Source organism: Mixophyes fleayi, chromosome 9, assembly GCF_038048845.1.
Source record: "Mixophyes fleayi isolate aMixFle1 chromosome 9, aMixFle1.hap1, whole genome shotgun sequence".
NCBI classification, from domain to species: domain Eukaryota; kingdom Metazoa; phylum Chordata; class Amphibia; order Anura; family Limnodynastidae; genus Mixophyes; species Mixophyes fleayi.
Window position 1 is genome coordinate 67,557,252 of NC_134410.1, and position 16,292 is coordinate 67,573,543.

Genomic DNA, 16,292 nt, shown 5'->3' on the forward strand with positions numbered 1-16,292 from the left:
GAGATCTCTGATCACAAATATTGGCAGTTCTTGAAAGAAGATTGGTACCAAAATATACCATTGACATTTTAATTGCATTGTACTAATTGTCGAATATGTATGAGACACTCACAAAGATAAACACACAAAAACATAGTAACATAAGATTAAGTGGAAATGAATCATTTGATTAGTTCCAAATAATGTCCATCTCCCCTTCTTTATCTGACACTTTAACTTTACTCGGCACTACATTGGGTATATCTGATGTTTTTCACAGATTAAAGTAAACTGAACCACATACATGAACATTCTAATTGGAATAAAGAGCAAATGCCATTCCCTAACTGGCATGGAAAGGGTTAATGTCTAGCAAACAGTGTCTCCATATTATCAACTAGCAGTGGTAGCTACATTTTACTGGACACTGAATTATAATACTAATGTAATATGACATTTAGAACACTTTCAAAATCAACTTCTGCAATATATAGAACAATATATAGAACAGCCACACCAGATAAGGCAAGAATATTTCATATTAAAAGTTACTGAGTCTTGCTTGTTTATCTTTTCTTACCCTTGTAGAGTGATCACTCATGTTTGTTTTTGTGATTTTAATATTTTGTCAATATACTCATTATACCATTACCATCCATTCTATATATCGCGATGGGGAATCCTCCTTTTTTTGTTTATAAGGGGTTTGGGACCAATCCCCTCCACTTTTCCTCTAGGCTGCTTACAGATTTACATCGGAACGCGCAGATCTCCCATTTCGTTTTATATAGAACAGGGGGAATATAGTACATGTGAATTACTAAATTGCCACTGAAATATACAAAAATAATCTGCCTGGTTTCAGACACTCAAAGTTGCCTGAAAAACAGGGAGATGTGACCCAGATAGTGTGACACTACATGTCCTTGCAAGTCCTAGAAGCCAATGACAAACAAGGTATTAACAAATATTTTATTTACATAAGGACATCACAAAAACAGTCTGCCACCACTTTATTAAGTTCCAAAATCTGCTTTCCTGAAATTCTCCAATAGGAGTCCTCATCCACTATGTAGTCCCCATAGATTGTAAGCTTGTGAGCAGGGCCCTCTTACCTCTCTGTTTGTATGTATTACTCAGTATTGTTTGTTTCCAATTGTAAAGCGCTACAGAATCTGCTGGCGCTATATAAATAAATGTTGATGTTGATGATGTTAGTCCAGTTGGAAATAAAGTAAAAAACCCTATGAGATGGACGCAATTGCTCTGCGGCTAAGTAACTTTATTTTCATTTGACCGGGAGGGTCATTACCTGCTCAGTCAACCACAAGTGGTTTCCCATGCCAGCTGCTTGTGCTTGGCAGCGTGCTTTGCCAGTCCTGGTCAATTAACAACAATCAATTAGCGTCAAAGCTTTAAAATAATTAAAAAACAAACAAACCATAAACGTCATTAATTAAGGGAGTGGTACAGATCAATGTTCTCTCTTCTTATTAATTTTATTAAATCTTCCTCATCAGAACTGATATATATGCTATTTGAGTTGATTGCAAACAAATTAGTATGATTCATGTAATAAAGTATTAATATTAATAAAAATATCACAATGTGCAAACATATAAAATAATGTTTATATTTTAATCCATTAGACCCAAAGTAGTTGAGTCTGGCAGTCTGCACTTATCAACTTATCGTTGTCTACTGCCCACACAGACTACATCCCTGTTAGGTTATTGATGGAAAACTGCTTCTTGAAAAATGTTCATGGTGAAAATGTGTAAACACAAAGCGCCAAGGCCTTATTATTACATTAACCCCAATTTCATAAAGTGCATACAAAATATTACCACTGTATTAGATGTAACTGGCATCATCATAATAAGCAGCAAAGTAATAAATATTTCTAAATGGTCACCGTACAAACACGTATATAATAACAGGGTATCAATCAACGATACCAATGAGAACATCACAGTCAGGGGTGTTCAATGAGGCATCTGTCACCGGCTGCAGAATTTCAGAGCTGCGGATTTATGGAATTAATTACAAAAAATTCTTGCTCTAAACTTGGTGGTTTCTACCTTGTCATTGTACCTAACTATGAGACACAATATTTGTCTTTTTTAATTTGTCTGACTTTTATAATTAATACAAACGCTTAAGTAATTTTGTGTAAGGGATGAGAACACATTGAGGTCTATTTGTCAATTATAGGCCATAATTGCCAACATCTTCAACATCTTCGATCTGCCCTCTGGGAAATACTGGAGGGGAGACCTGCTGCTGAGTTGGGAGAGGGGAGGGGCATGAATCGCATCATTAAACCAGGGCCCCCTCTTCTCAGCGCCTCAATTTTCGACTTATAACTCACAGGGAATTGCATTGCCCCACTCTGTTATGTTGTTATGTCCCTTCCCCCTCACACCTTACAGGAGAAGTGGGCAGATGCGGGAGGTTATACTGCTCTCTCAAGAGTCTGGGAGATCTCCAAGAAATTTCTGAGTCTCCGTGATATTCCAGGAGAGTAGGCAGCGATAGGAAATATTCTTTCTCCCAATTTATAAAAACATTTTGTCGATATTGCGATACTGGCTATAGTAGCACTCTTCCTGCTTTGCCAGTCAGTGCAGGGTCCCTTTGCGCATTAGTAACCTGGCATTAATGGTTCACGCATGCACAATGGCACTGGAAGCCCAGGCGGGCTTTTAGTTCCTCTTTTGACTAATAAAAAAACAATAAAGTTAAAAAAAATAGCATAAACTATAAAAAAGTAAAAACAATAATAATTTGTTTAAGTAAGGAAAAATGCTATATTTAAATAATAAAGCATTTATTTTTGGTGGGGAGCCTCTGCTGTTATCGTACTGAGATGGGAAGAACAGTGGCTACTGTCCATGGTAAGTAGGCTAATTCAGGTTTGCATGGGGAAGCTTTGCAAAGGCTATTGCCAGCAACACCCAGCGATAGTCTTCACTGCCCAGAGGACTTTGTTAAATAGGGAGAAGCTCTTGTTTTTGCTGGACTTCATAAATAGATCCTGTTATTTCATTTTTTATCTCACGCAGCAGAATGATTAAATCCAGCTCATACCTTATCCCACCTTTGCAGGGCAGGACTGGCCATCCGCCCTTCTGGCATCGGCCCTTCTGGCATTTGCCAGAAGGGCGGGGGACTGCGATCATGTGAGTATACAAATACTTACATGATTGCAACGCCGGCGTCCCCCTCCTGTTTGCACTGAATGTCGGGTGTGTCGTCATGCCCGACATTCAGTGAGGAGCGGCGCACGGAAGAGAGAAGAAAGAAGAGAGAAAAGAGAGGAAAAGAAAATAGAGATGAAAGAAGGTAATACAGAGGTAAGAAAAAGAATGGAGGAACGCAGAGAGGCACAGGGGGATGAAGAAGTTGGGGGGGAGAGATACAAGGCACAGGGTCATGAAGAAAAGGGGGTAGAGATACGAGGCAAAGGGTGATGAAGAAGTGGAGGGAGAAGATTAAAGGCACAGGGTGATGAAGAAAGTGGGGGGGGGGGAGATAAAAGGCATAGGGGGATGAAGAAAGGAGGGGGAGATAAAAGGCATAGAGTGATGAAGAAAGAGGGGGGGAGATAAAAGGCACAGGGGGATGGAGAAAGAGGGGGGGGGGATAAAAGGCACAGGGGGATGCAGAAGTGGGGGAGAGATAAAAGGCACAGGGGGATGAAAAAAGAGGGGGATAAAAGGCACAGGGGGATGAAGAAAGGGGGGATAAAAGGCACAGGGGGATGAACAAGGGGGGGATACAAGACACAGGAGGATGAACAAGGGGGGGATACAAGGCACAGGGGGATGAAGAAAGGTGGGCGATAGAAGGCACAGGGGACTGAAGAGGGGCAAAAGCAGCATGGCAGAGTGTGATGAAGGGGGGAAAGCAGCATGGAGGGCGCAGTGCAATCATAAGGTGGCATACTGTGGTTGTGATGAAGGGGCACAGTGTGATCATAAGGAGGCACAGCATGGTGATGATGAAGGGGCACAGTAATGTGTGTGTGATGGCACAGGGAGCTTTTGGCAATGTAGTGTGTGTGAGGTAGATGGTGGCTAATTAATGGGTGCTATTTTGTTTGCGGGGTAATAGTGGGGCAATGTAATAGTGGGAACTGTTAATTTAAGATGGGGTGGTTTGGGGCTATTGAATGTGGGGGGGTCAGTTTTATTAAATGTGACTATGAATTTAATGGCAGTGATGGTTGCAGTAAAATAGGTATATTTTTGAAATGTAAATACTATTTATTTATTGCTGGGGCTGTATGTAGGGAGGGAAATAGATTTATTTATTAAATGGGAATACTATTATTTTAATGTTGGGGCTGGAGTAAGGCCTAATTTTAAAACGTGGGTGTTATATTGATTTAACAGCGGTGCTGGTTGGAGTTTTCTAAATTTCATGCACCCATTTTTTTTCCAAATAGGGCCCCCACCATTCCAGGATCCAGACAAGCAGCAACTGATCTAAAGACACCAGCAGCCACAAGTGATGACAATGACAAGACAGGTAGATGAGTGGCTGTTCCGCTTAGTCAGGATTTTGTCTGACTGCAAGGACAGTTGAGATATATGTCCTACTTCACATTGTAATTCTTGTGAAGGCAGCACTGTGTGCACTGAAAAGTAGTGCTCACAGTATTGCCTGTGTATTTGATGAAAATGTGTCTAACAGCCATATTACATCATAGTAGCCCCCCTGTCTTAAGTGCCTAGAGCCCTCTGAGCCTTAATCCAGCTCTGGTTAGCAGGAGGAATCCCAATCCCCGGACAGGACACAGCCTGCAGAGCAAGCCAAGGAACTCTAAGTCTCATGAGATTTATTAATCTTGTGAGACTAAGAGTTTCCCTGCTCACTCTACAGGAAGTTCCAACCCTGATGGATGTCAGCAGCATCAGTAGCATAGATAAATACAGAGGACTGGGGGTGTTGTAATGTGTTTCTGGGGTGGGGGATGGCGTGATGTGGATGGGGAGGGCTTGATAAATGCAATGTTTTATTATAATGTATGCATCAATGCCCCATGTTGACCATGCCCCCAACATAATGTGGTCACGCCATTGGCGGTGGCGCCGCTGGACAGCGGCACACAGTTTTTTCCAGCTCATCAACAGAGGTGGGCCTGTATGCTTCATATGCCAGGGCTGATTTTTAGTCCCAGTCTGGCCCTGCACCTTTGTACAAAACTATGGCTTTTGGGCCTATTTATGGTCAGTTCTGTAAAAGAGAAAAAACATGTGTCTGTCACTCACCCTGATACTGACATTTGTAAATGAGTTTTATTTTCCCTGTGCATTTGCATAATATAACTATTAATGGAAATATGTTTGAAGATGGAAGGGCTCATTTACTAACATTGCATTTAGGTGCAAACTTTGTACTTAACTATAACAGCCAATCAGTAGTCAGCTTTTATTTGTCTTGTGGAAGTTAAACAATGAAAACAAACATCTGATTGGTTACAATGGTCTAGTGTACATAATTCAGCTAAATTAATATACAAGTATGTGTATATTTAAATCATTATAAATACCTGAAGTGTCCTAGAATACCTTAAATGGAGGTGCAACTATACAAGTCACTGATATTTGTAGTAAAAAAGGTAGGTTGTTCTAATTCATTAATTAAATAGAGGTTCATCAAAATCCCTCCTGGGCATCACCACCTTCCGTATCCTATCACTCTGCAAATGCAGAACAGCAGATTAGATCATATTGTAACCTGACTGAGTGCAATAGCAAAAACCATTGAAAGGGATAGTACTGAATCTGCCACTCCATATGACAGTGATATGTGTTCCCGACAAGCTAGGAGCAGGCACCAGTCTGGCAAATGGTGAGTACATCACGGGAAGGGGGATGCCATACACTAACCAACAGCTTGAACATTCTGCCATCCCCTAACCAACATATTACAGGCCTGCCATACATTAACTAACAGATTGGAGGCCTGCTTTCAACACTAGCCACTAGATTGAGGTCTAACAAAGACTGTATTTTAATCATCAGGGTGAAACTGAAAGGGCCCTGCTAAGCTTAAAAATGGCCCTGCTAAGCTCAGCAGGGGCCCAAAGACTTCTGATGGCAGTCCTGGCCAACATGAATATTTCTGTAATGGTAAGAAAGTATTATAACTAAAATATAAATAAATAAAAAATAGAAATAAAATTATGATAATATTCTGAAATAAAGCTGACAAAATGTTGCTTAGAATGTCTGCTCTGCACAGACGGACAACAAAAATCAAAATGGCCATTTGTTTCAATGCTTGCAAGTAGTGTACAACCCAGCCCACATTAGCCCACTATGCAGCTGTTCTCCAGCCCAGCCAGCAACTGCATAAAAGTATGCTCTATGTCTCCACAATTATTCTACATGCACAAGGGGAGAAGCTTCGGTCTTGGCTTTCCCTCCTTCTACTTCCTCTGTAGCATATAGTCTGTGGGCTCCAGCTGTAAAGGTAAGTGGGGGTGGTGTGTGAAGGCATATTGGGGAAGTCTGGGAGCATGTGGGAGGTCTGATGAGCATGGTTATTTGAGGTATCTATAGATATTTTTTGGCTTTTAGTCTCTTACTGGTTATAGAGAATCTTTTACTGGTTATAAAGAATCAATATTCTTTTTCAAAATCCTGCTCTGTGACATCAGTCCACCAACAGAACGAGCTAAAGATACAAATTGACTTATTGCGCCACTGGTCACAATGGATGACCAGCATCCTGAATATCCTGGCATGAGGTTATAAATATAGTGCCCACCCTGGTTTCGATAGAGGGGAGGACCTGAGCCTCCACTGGTAGTAAGAACCAAGTAGAGGGTTAACAATACATTCCATGTGAGGGACATGAGCAGAAGACATGGTAAACATGGGGAGGAAGTGGTTCTTAACAAATGGACATTTTACCGTTGTTCCGCATGTTGGGGAGGGATTAACCCTTCACTGTCCCACTGTCATATCAGAAGGACCAAGAAATATGTATATCCAGAAGGAGGAACTTTGTCAAGCTAAAAGTAATTTTGTATACATTGACAACATAACTGGTTTCTAGGCAATAAAAGAAGTATAATGCTCTAAGAAGAAGGATAACATTGAAGGATTGACAGGAACAAGAGGGTGCCTGGGTGTGCAAGAAGTGTTATGTGTTATAGACAAAGGGGCATATTCAATTCTCGGCGGAAACGCCGAAAATCTCGCAGTCCGCGCATGATTACCATTATTACAGTAATCGTGCGCAGAAAAACAGTTAATACGGTAATTTACTCGCTGGATTTCAGCTCGCAGCTCCCTGAGCCACGAGCTGAAATCCAGCTAACTATTACCGTATTAACGATAATAGTTTTTCCGTGGCACGGGAAAAAAAAATTGAATATGCCCCAAAGACTCTTAACATTGTGAAAAGAGGCTGTTTGTGATACAGGGTGGGGCTCCCTACTGAGCCAAATGTATAGGCGAGAGCAAAAAAAGTAATGTTTTTTCAACAGAAAATGTTGGAGTTAAAACTGGTGGTGAACAGCTTTGACACTAGTCAGAGAGAACTTAGCACATTTCAGGCATGGAACATACCTCTCAAAGTAGATTAGTTACCAACACCATAATCATCTACTGTATTTCACTCTTGCCATATTCATATAATCTCAGACACTGCTAGCTTGAGTCAAGTGATTCCCTTAATTAGACCTTTGGAAAAGCAGCTTGAAAAATTGAAGGAGGAGAAGAAAGAAAGCAATTACGCTATGTATGTTGGACTTGTAGATCAAGTACTTTATTTGCTTCGCCAGGATCCAAGAGTTATCAAAATCTTGAAATCAGATCATTATATTTTGGCGAATGTGTTTGATCCTTGGTTTAAGAGCTATGTCTCCTCTTTGTTTCCAACTGACCCAGATCTAAAGAAATGCAAGGAGCTCCTGGTTAGCAAGATGACAGCTCAAGTGTTATGTGACAGGACAGTCTCCTCCTTCTGTTTCTCACTCAACTGGGGCCAGGAAAAAACTTTGCTTTCCCAAGACACCCAGGGATGATGCAGATGACTCTGCCCCAAATTTTGACATCTGGTCTGGTCTTAAAGAATTGACCAAAAAACGTGACACCTCTGTCGTAACTCCACCTGATCCTACTATCAGTATCCAAAGAATGGTGGAGGATTATTTTCACGACAGCATAGAAATAGACACATTAGATAGTCCCTTTACATACTGGGAGGAAAAAAAAGAGAATTTGGAGACCCATGTACCAACTCGCTTTGCACTGCCTAAGCTGCCCACCCTCCAGTGTGTACTCGGAAACAGTTTTCAGCATAGCCGGGAACCTTGTCTGTGATCGGCGTAGGAGGCTACTTCCTCAAAATGTAGAAAAGATGATGTTTATAAATATGAACTTCAAGTTCCAAGATGAAGACCTATCCTGCCAATTACATCAAAATACTGAGACTTCTGTAACGGTGGATTCCAGCGGTGATGAATTAATAATGTGTGAGGATGATATACACACTGATGAGGGTGAGGATGAGGCTGAGGATGATGACAACAACATCTTGCTACAGTAGGGTTAATTAACTGCACTGTTACCTTAGGTGGCTTAAGGCCATTGTTACCTTGTTTTGTGGGGGCCAAAACAAACCGAGCACTTCAGCCACAAGGAGTGGCACTTTTGTGGGTGAAGTGCTTGGTTTGTTAAGTGTGCATGTCCTTTTTAAGATCCAACATAAGGGTGGTTGGGAGGGCCAAAGGACAATTCCATCTTGCACCACTTTTCTTTTCTGCCACTGCTGTGTGGCAATGTGTCCTAGATGTGCTGGGAACTACCGTGTGTTTGAGTCATTGCTCTGTGGCTTAGCATCCAGCCAGGTCGCTGCAGTATTTGTCCGAAAGTGTATGCAAATAATAATGCGACCTGTGAGGTGGTCAAAATTGACTGCATATGACTTGAAATTAGTGTTAGTGAGGTTAATAATAATGTAAGATCAAAAAAGAGAAAAATTATGTAATTTTAGCATATTTTAGCAATTTTTCTAAAAAACTACAGATCCAAAACCAAAACACACAAGGGTGGTTTTGCCATAACCAAAACCAAAACTAAAACACAAAGCTAATCCAGATCCAGATCCAAATCCAAAACCAAAACCAAAACCACTTCACGGGGGTCAGTGAGCATCTCTAACAAATATATATTATAATAATGATCTAATAATAATTACGCACTGCAATGAATTTTAGAAATAATTTGCACATAAGCTTTAGAGCACAAAGTAAAAATGATCCCGTAAAATAAAATTCCCTTCTACTTGAATCAACCTCTAAAAGGAGAAACTGATATTGTTTTTCAGTTCCAAGGAAGACAATGTGGTTTTCATATGGTTTTAGACACATGCAAACTATATGAAAACCACAGAATAAATAGAACACATTGCAGCATATTTTGCTTAGTGCAGTGTTGCCTGTTTTTATTAGAGATGGTCACTGACCCCCGTGTTTTGGTTTTGTATTCGGTTTTGGATCTGGATTACCTTCATTTTTTTGGTTTTGGTTTTGCAAAACCGCCCTTGCGTGTTTTGGTTTTGGTTTTGTTTGCTTTTGTTTTGCTATTTTTGAAAAAAATACCATTTTTTTTGGTCTAAAATAACCTAATTTAGTGCTCCACCAGTTTCTTAGATAAGTGAGGTAATTCTAAAGCTAATAAATTATGAAAAAACAGTTTAATCCCTGGTAGGCCGTTGTCTGCAAATTATACAGTCAAACCTGGTTGTCTACCTCCTCCATCTTTGATTATTGGCAATGTAGCCATCGTCTTTGTATATTACACCCTACACATGTAGTTGAATATTAAAAAAACAGCCTGCACAGACTGTGGAACTAGAAAGTAAAATTAAATGGACCACGGTACTTTGGTGGCTATCTATGCCCCCCCCCGCCCCCCTCCACTTGTAGTTGAATATAAAAAAAGCAGCCTGCACAGACTGTGAAACTAGAAAGTAAAATTAAATGGACCACGGTACTTTGGTGGCTATCTAATCTCCCCCTCATCCTCTTCTATTTCCAAAGTGGCATCCTCAATTTGCGTATCACCGGCTACACTTGGGCTGTTCAGGTACACATCAGCAGAACTGCTGAAAGGGCCCTTCTTTATGGGTACACTAACGGAATGCTCACGATTAGACATACCACTGTTGGATGGACTCTCCACAGGGATCGGTGTCATTTCTGATTCAGAGCAAACATTATCCTCCTATGTTATCTTGCAGCTCGGCTTTGTCGTGTAACAGTAGTTGTGCACCACTTGTAGGCTCGGTAACATTTTTGGATCTGCCACTAATAGCCAAAGGTGAAGGCCTCATTCTCTCTTTGCCACTGCGTGTGTAGAATGGCATGTTGGCAATTTTTTTTTATTGGCACTTAACTTTTGTTCAGTAACACTTCTTTTTCGCTTCAACACAGTAAAAAAAAATTTGGATTTTGTTTTTTGGACTGATTTCGAAACACTCTGTAGTTTGACATCGCCTTGCCCAGATGACGTACTGGGAACACTAACATCAGGACTGGTGACAGAACCTGGTTGCTCATTCTGATCATATGTGGACTGCTATGAATCCATTCTGAGCGCAAAGCACTTGTAGTGGTAAAAATTTTTTGGTAAGATACTGCTGACAAATATGACTTTTGACAGCCAGAAATATTTATGCACAATTATGGGGGACACCCCAAAAGCACTGAGAAGTGCTAAAAATTATTTGGTAGATACTGCTGACAGATATGACTTTTGACAGCCAAAAATATTTATGCACAATTGTGGGGGACACCCCAAAAGCACTGAGGAGTGCTAAAAATGATTTGGTAGATACTGCTGACAGATATGACTTTTGACAGCCAGAAATATTTATGCACAATTATGGGGGACACCCCAAAAGCACTGAGGAGTGCTAAAAATTATTTGGTAGATACTGCTGACAGATATGACTTTTGACAGCCAGAAATATTTATGCACAATTATGGGGGACACCCCAAAAGCACTGAGGAGTGCTAAAAATTATTTGGTAGATACTGCTGACAGATATGACTTTTGACAGCCAGAAATATTTATGCACAATTATGGGGGACACCCCAAAAGCACTGGGGAGTGCCAAATATTAAAAAAAATAAAATAAACCTCTATCCTCCTCTCTTCTCTAGCGATTTTTGTTAGAGCAATTGCAAGAAGAATATTGGATTCTCTGTCCCTGCTCTAATCAGCCTGTGACCTTGCTCTCTCCCTCTGTCAAATGGCGATGGATTGCTGTGGAGGCAGGTATTTATAATCTTCAAGTATCGCGAGAACCGAGCCCCGAGACCTGACGACGTTCGGCCTCGATTTGGATTCGGAGCGGACGGGAGAGTACCGAACTCGGATAGGCAAAGTTCGGGTGGGTTCGGTTCTCGGGGAACCAGACCCGCCCATCTCTAGTTTTTATGCACTACACATAGATTCATAACCATACTTGCCTACTATCCTGGAAGGTTCAAGAGACACCCGAATTTCAGGGAATTCTCGCTGGCCACCCTTCCAGATCTCAAACGATCTTATTGCATAATGGGCGGAGTTGTGATAAACGATTCACTGCAAATGGTGTTGCCCTAGCACCTGCTGTGCAATGACCAAATTGCAGCATTGAGCAGCAGGGCCATAATAATACAAATTATGTAGTCACACCCCTTGCACTTACCCTTTGGACCTCCCAGAGGCATAATTGTTTTTCTGGAATTTGAACACACATATTCCTAGTTTGCATATTGTTTGTCAGTTTGCATATGGCCACTATTTAGCTGTGATATGACAAACAAGAATTATATACGTGTCTTGCAGTGCGTAAATAAGTCCTGCGCAATTTAACAGCAAAAAATGCCACAACACCAACATGCAAGTCTGGTTAGTGTCCTTATGCTCCCCACAATAGGGCCAACAATTCAAAAGTTCTAAAACTTCTGCAAAACAGGAATGCCTGATTGTTTGCAGGAAGTCCACTTTTTCAGCTTATTTAAATATCTGCAAATCATACCCAAATTTTCAGGTCTTGTACTTAGGGTTCTATTTTGTAGACCAATGTGATTAATGTAAATATTCAATTGTGCTTATCGCAGCAATAGAAAATCTATTTTCACCCTGATTTATGTAAAAACAAGGTCACTGGAGCAGCAAAGTGAAGCTCAGCTCCCTAGCGATACTGGCTGGCAGCGGTAAGAGTACTCTTACCATTAATTAGCTTGGTGCAGGGAGGCTCTGCGCATGTTTGAGTCAGCATTGTCTGTTCATATATGCGCAGTGGAAATGGAAGTCTGAAATAGACTTCCAATTCCACTTTCAATATAAAAAATAAAAAAGTCGTTGTGTTGGGGCTTGTGTGGTCAAGTGGGCACCCTGTCCCACATTTGGCTGCACTGTCCAAAATTAATCCCCTTCTGGGAATCTATTCATTGCCTCATTTCCAATATCACTCAAGTTTCTCTCCCTGCTTCTCTGTCCTGTTCCTTACTACCTCGTCCCTTGCATAATGTCCCCACATACGTGCTCACAGCAGTGAGATGACAGCTTGCATTATTCTGGAAAGACCCAGAACCCACCTCTGGCTCCAATATCAACCGCATCTGGCAAGTCTATCATATGGAGTATATTACGAGCATCTTGTGTCACATTCCCCTCCCATTTACTCGGGTCTGAAGCCCGTGGAACGAATACCATGTCTCTCCTCCCCCACCCTTGACTATTTTTAATTTTTTTAATCCTCTACATAATCAATATTCCGCTCGTAACACTCACTTATACCAATACATTCTAAAGTGAACAGTGACCCCCTTACTCCTTCTCCTTCGCTCAATTCCTTCTCCTCTTCTTTCTCCCTAACTTGCTTTACTCCAATTTGCAGTATTAACCATGTATATCGCTGTGTGCCTCTATCAAAGCCTTACATATAGGTATATATTTTATGTGTCTTGCCTTTACAAGTGATGCCTTTTTCACGTGAGCCTGGCTCAGCTTTTCATTTCAGAACCTGTTATGCTATGTATGCTTTTGTAAAACCCAATAAAAATGTTTATTAAAAAAAAAAATAGAATGAAAAGATATAAACACATTTTAATACAAACAAATGTAAAAATGCTTTATCTAAATAATAAAGCATTTTTTTCTTGTGCTTTCACCAGAGAGCCCCAGCAATACTAGGCGATAGCCACAGCTGGTCTTTGACTTTAATAAATAGAAACCCTATCTCTGAAGAAAGAATTCCATGATAGTCTCCAATCCATCCATCAGCCAATGTAAATGAGCACATTCACCAAAGACAGCAATGTGTCACAAAAAAATTATATGCTGCAGTATAAAAGGAGACATAATGACACTCACTGACTTGGTACCATGCACTTCATCTCCTTGACAATAAGCCATATATAAAGGCTGCATTTTTTTCATCCATTGACACATGGTTTTCCATTAATTAAGTTGGATGGAGTGTTTCTCAGTGCATAGCTAGATCATCCCACCTAGGGTCCTGTTGGTTCTGAGGGGCCCAGATTAACATAACCTGTTTTTATGTTATTGTTTTTTTGACAAACAGGGCTGGGAAGGGGGCTCAAACCAATATTTTGCCTTGAGTCCTATGGGGTCTTAATCTGACTCAATGCACTGAGGAAACTTGCTTTTTGATGCACTTCCGTGTGTTCTCTTGAAAACACATAGATGCAAGTGAAAATATAACTTATCATGGAAAGTACACTTAACCTTGAATACAAAATTATCCAATTTTAAAACGCATTTTAGAGCATACAAAAATGTATATGAGAAGGTGTTGATAGGAAGCGCAATGCTCCGTCTCCGATATTTTCCCTGGTGGTCTAGTGGGGACAGGAAGTGTGGCACAGTCCAGCTGTTCGCATGGTGCTACTGCGTTTGCGCTTACCGGAAGTTCGGCTTTTGCGCCATTCTTTCCTATACTCTGTGAGGAGAATGCGCATTATTAATAGCTGCATCCCTATATGTAAAATATGTGATCGGAGGCTCTCTCTCTTTTTCTCTCTCTATAGAAACAGGAGTCTGTCCACAGTATTCGTGCAGTATATAACTATAGTGCTTTAACATCTGCATATATCTGCATATCAGACTGTATTACAGCCTGACTGCTGCATAAATTAACATCAGTGTGTACACCCATTATCATCTGTTACCAACACCCAGGGGAGGGCTGGCAAATTTCAGCCCGGGGGGCAAGACTCAACTCAGCAGCCTATTTTAAAGAAAAAAAATACAGGTGGCCCAGTGTCCCAGCCCAAGGTAGCCCACTATGGCACCAGCCTGGGGGTCAGATGCCCACCTGCCCCCCAGCCCAGCCTGCCCCTGCCAACACCTTCGTTAAGTTTAAAGCATGTGTGGCTTAACATCCATATCCAACACTGCTGCTGATACCTTTTACAGACACCCGCAATGGTTCTGCCAATAGAAGGTTCCCAACATAGCATGACAGAAGTTTATTTGCTTCACATTGTATAATACTTTATTATCTGCAAGGTACTTCAAAGTGTTATAAGTAATTTTAGGCCCTAAGGGTCTCATTTACAGTTGGACATAAATCATACTTGCCTACTTTTTTTCTCCCCTCTGGAGATACCAGAGGAGAGGTGAAATACGAAGGGGGAGCGTTGCTGCAATTTGTATAATTTTGCACCCTGTGATGCAGTTGCATCATTATGTGAAGGGTGCACCATTGCTGCAAAAACATGGTGTTCTTTAATAGATAGGAAGACATGCCTTCCTTATCATCAAAATCTTTCTGTAATACCATAGGGATAAATATGAATGTGTAGAAATCCAAACTTGACCACCATTTTGGGTTTCCAACTGACTGGACATCAATGTGAGCTTTACTCAAGCCACAAAATGTATCCACTACTTACTTTTATTTCCCAAATGTATACTGCACAACTGTCCCTATATAAGTGGGACATCCCGAGGTGCAGGGAAAAGGGGTGGCGCTTAACATGAAGGTGTGTGGAGTTTTAACCACATATGGGCATTTGTGGACAGGGATTGGGTTGATTGGGAGTGTGGCTTATTTTGCCCCACTTGCGGGATTCTAAATATTGGGAGGTATGCAAATGAGATAAACAGTTATTGGAATCGCTTTACACTATTAATTTGTTCACATCGGGAGTCTGAATCATGGGAAAATAATAATTATGATTTAAAGATTTCAGGCAGGGAAAATAAAGAGGAAAGCTGGGACATGTGAGAGTTTTATGTTATGGTCATGTTTTTTCATAAATGTGCTTCATTTCTCTCTGGCATTCTCATTATTACTCTATTCCTGCCACCCTCCAGCGAATTCCTCCTCTATGCATGTGCAATAATCTCTTCCTCCACAAATATAAGCATTTTGTTCTGCAAACCTATGTTGAAATAGAAGATCACGTAGGTCCACAGCTGTATATGTGCTGTTCTACCTTGTTCAAGCCAACACAACCATGATTTAGATTAAATTTATCAATTTTAAATGTGGATGGTGAACCTTGGTGAATGATGAACCTCGGGGACAAATGGCGTAATTTGAACTTTGAACACAGCATCGTTTTTTTATTCAAGTACAAATTAAAAGTAAAATTTATCATTTACAATTTTATAAAAATAGTATTTAAAAATCCAAAAGGGTTCCTCAAATGCAAATGGAAATTTTGTTTGACAAGTGCAGAAAAAAAATGCCTCAAAATCGAATCATGGTCTATTGAAGTTTAAACTCAACAATAAGATCTAATTGGCCCAGCATAATAGTTGTCTAAAACCACACAATAAATAAAACAGAATAAAAATGAAAATGTCGACCAAAAAACGTTTAAAAAATAAATCTACTTATTTGAATCAGTAACGCAGCTATACAGGGCTGTGTAAGCCCCAATTTGCAAAAGCAAACAACTACAAAAAACAAATGTGACAGTGCTGAAACTGATCAAAAAGAAACCAAACACAATGCTAAATAATATAACAGATGTTACTATAATTTATTAGACAAAAACAATATAAAATTGGATTAAAAAACTCCAAATATAACACCAATGTGAGCTGATTTTGTATAGATTGTAATTGGTAATTAATATACAAAAATTGTTAGCTGGCTTTCCTTATAAAGATGTATTCCAATAGCCTTTATCAGATGAAGACTGTAAAAGTATAACAAATAATGTTGTACTTGTACTGATATTCAAATCTCCATAAACGATGTTGAAATATTCAAATAAGTTGTAAGATAATACTTCTGATTTTTTCCGTGCAAAAAATTAG

The 16,292-nt window shown here is 40.2% G+C and overlaps 1 protein-coding gene across 1 annotated transcript in view; it reads left to right on the plus strand.

Moving 5' to 3' along the window:
* Positions 1–16,292, plus strand: part of P2RY4 (pyrimidinergic receptor P2Y4) — a 31,062-nt gene that overhangs the window by 916 nt on the left and 13,854 nt on the right. The gene's annotated exons all lie outside the window — the stretch shown is intronic.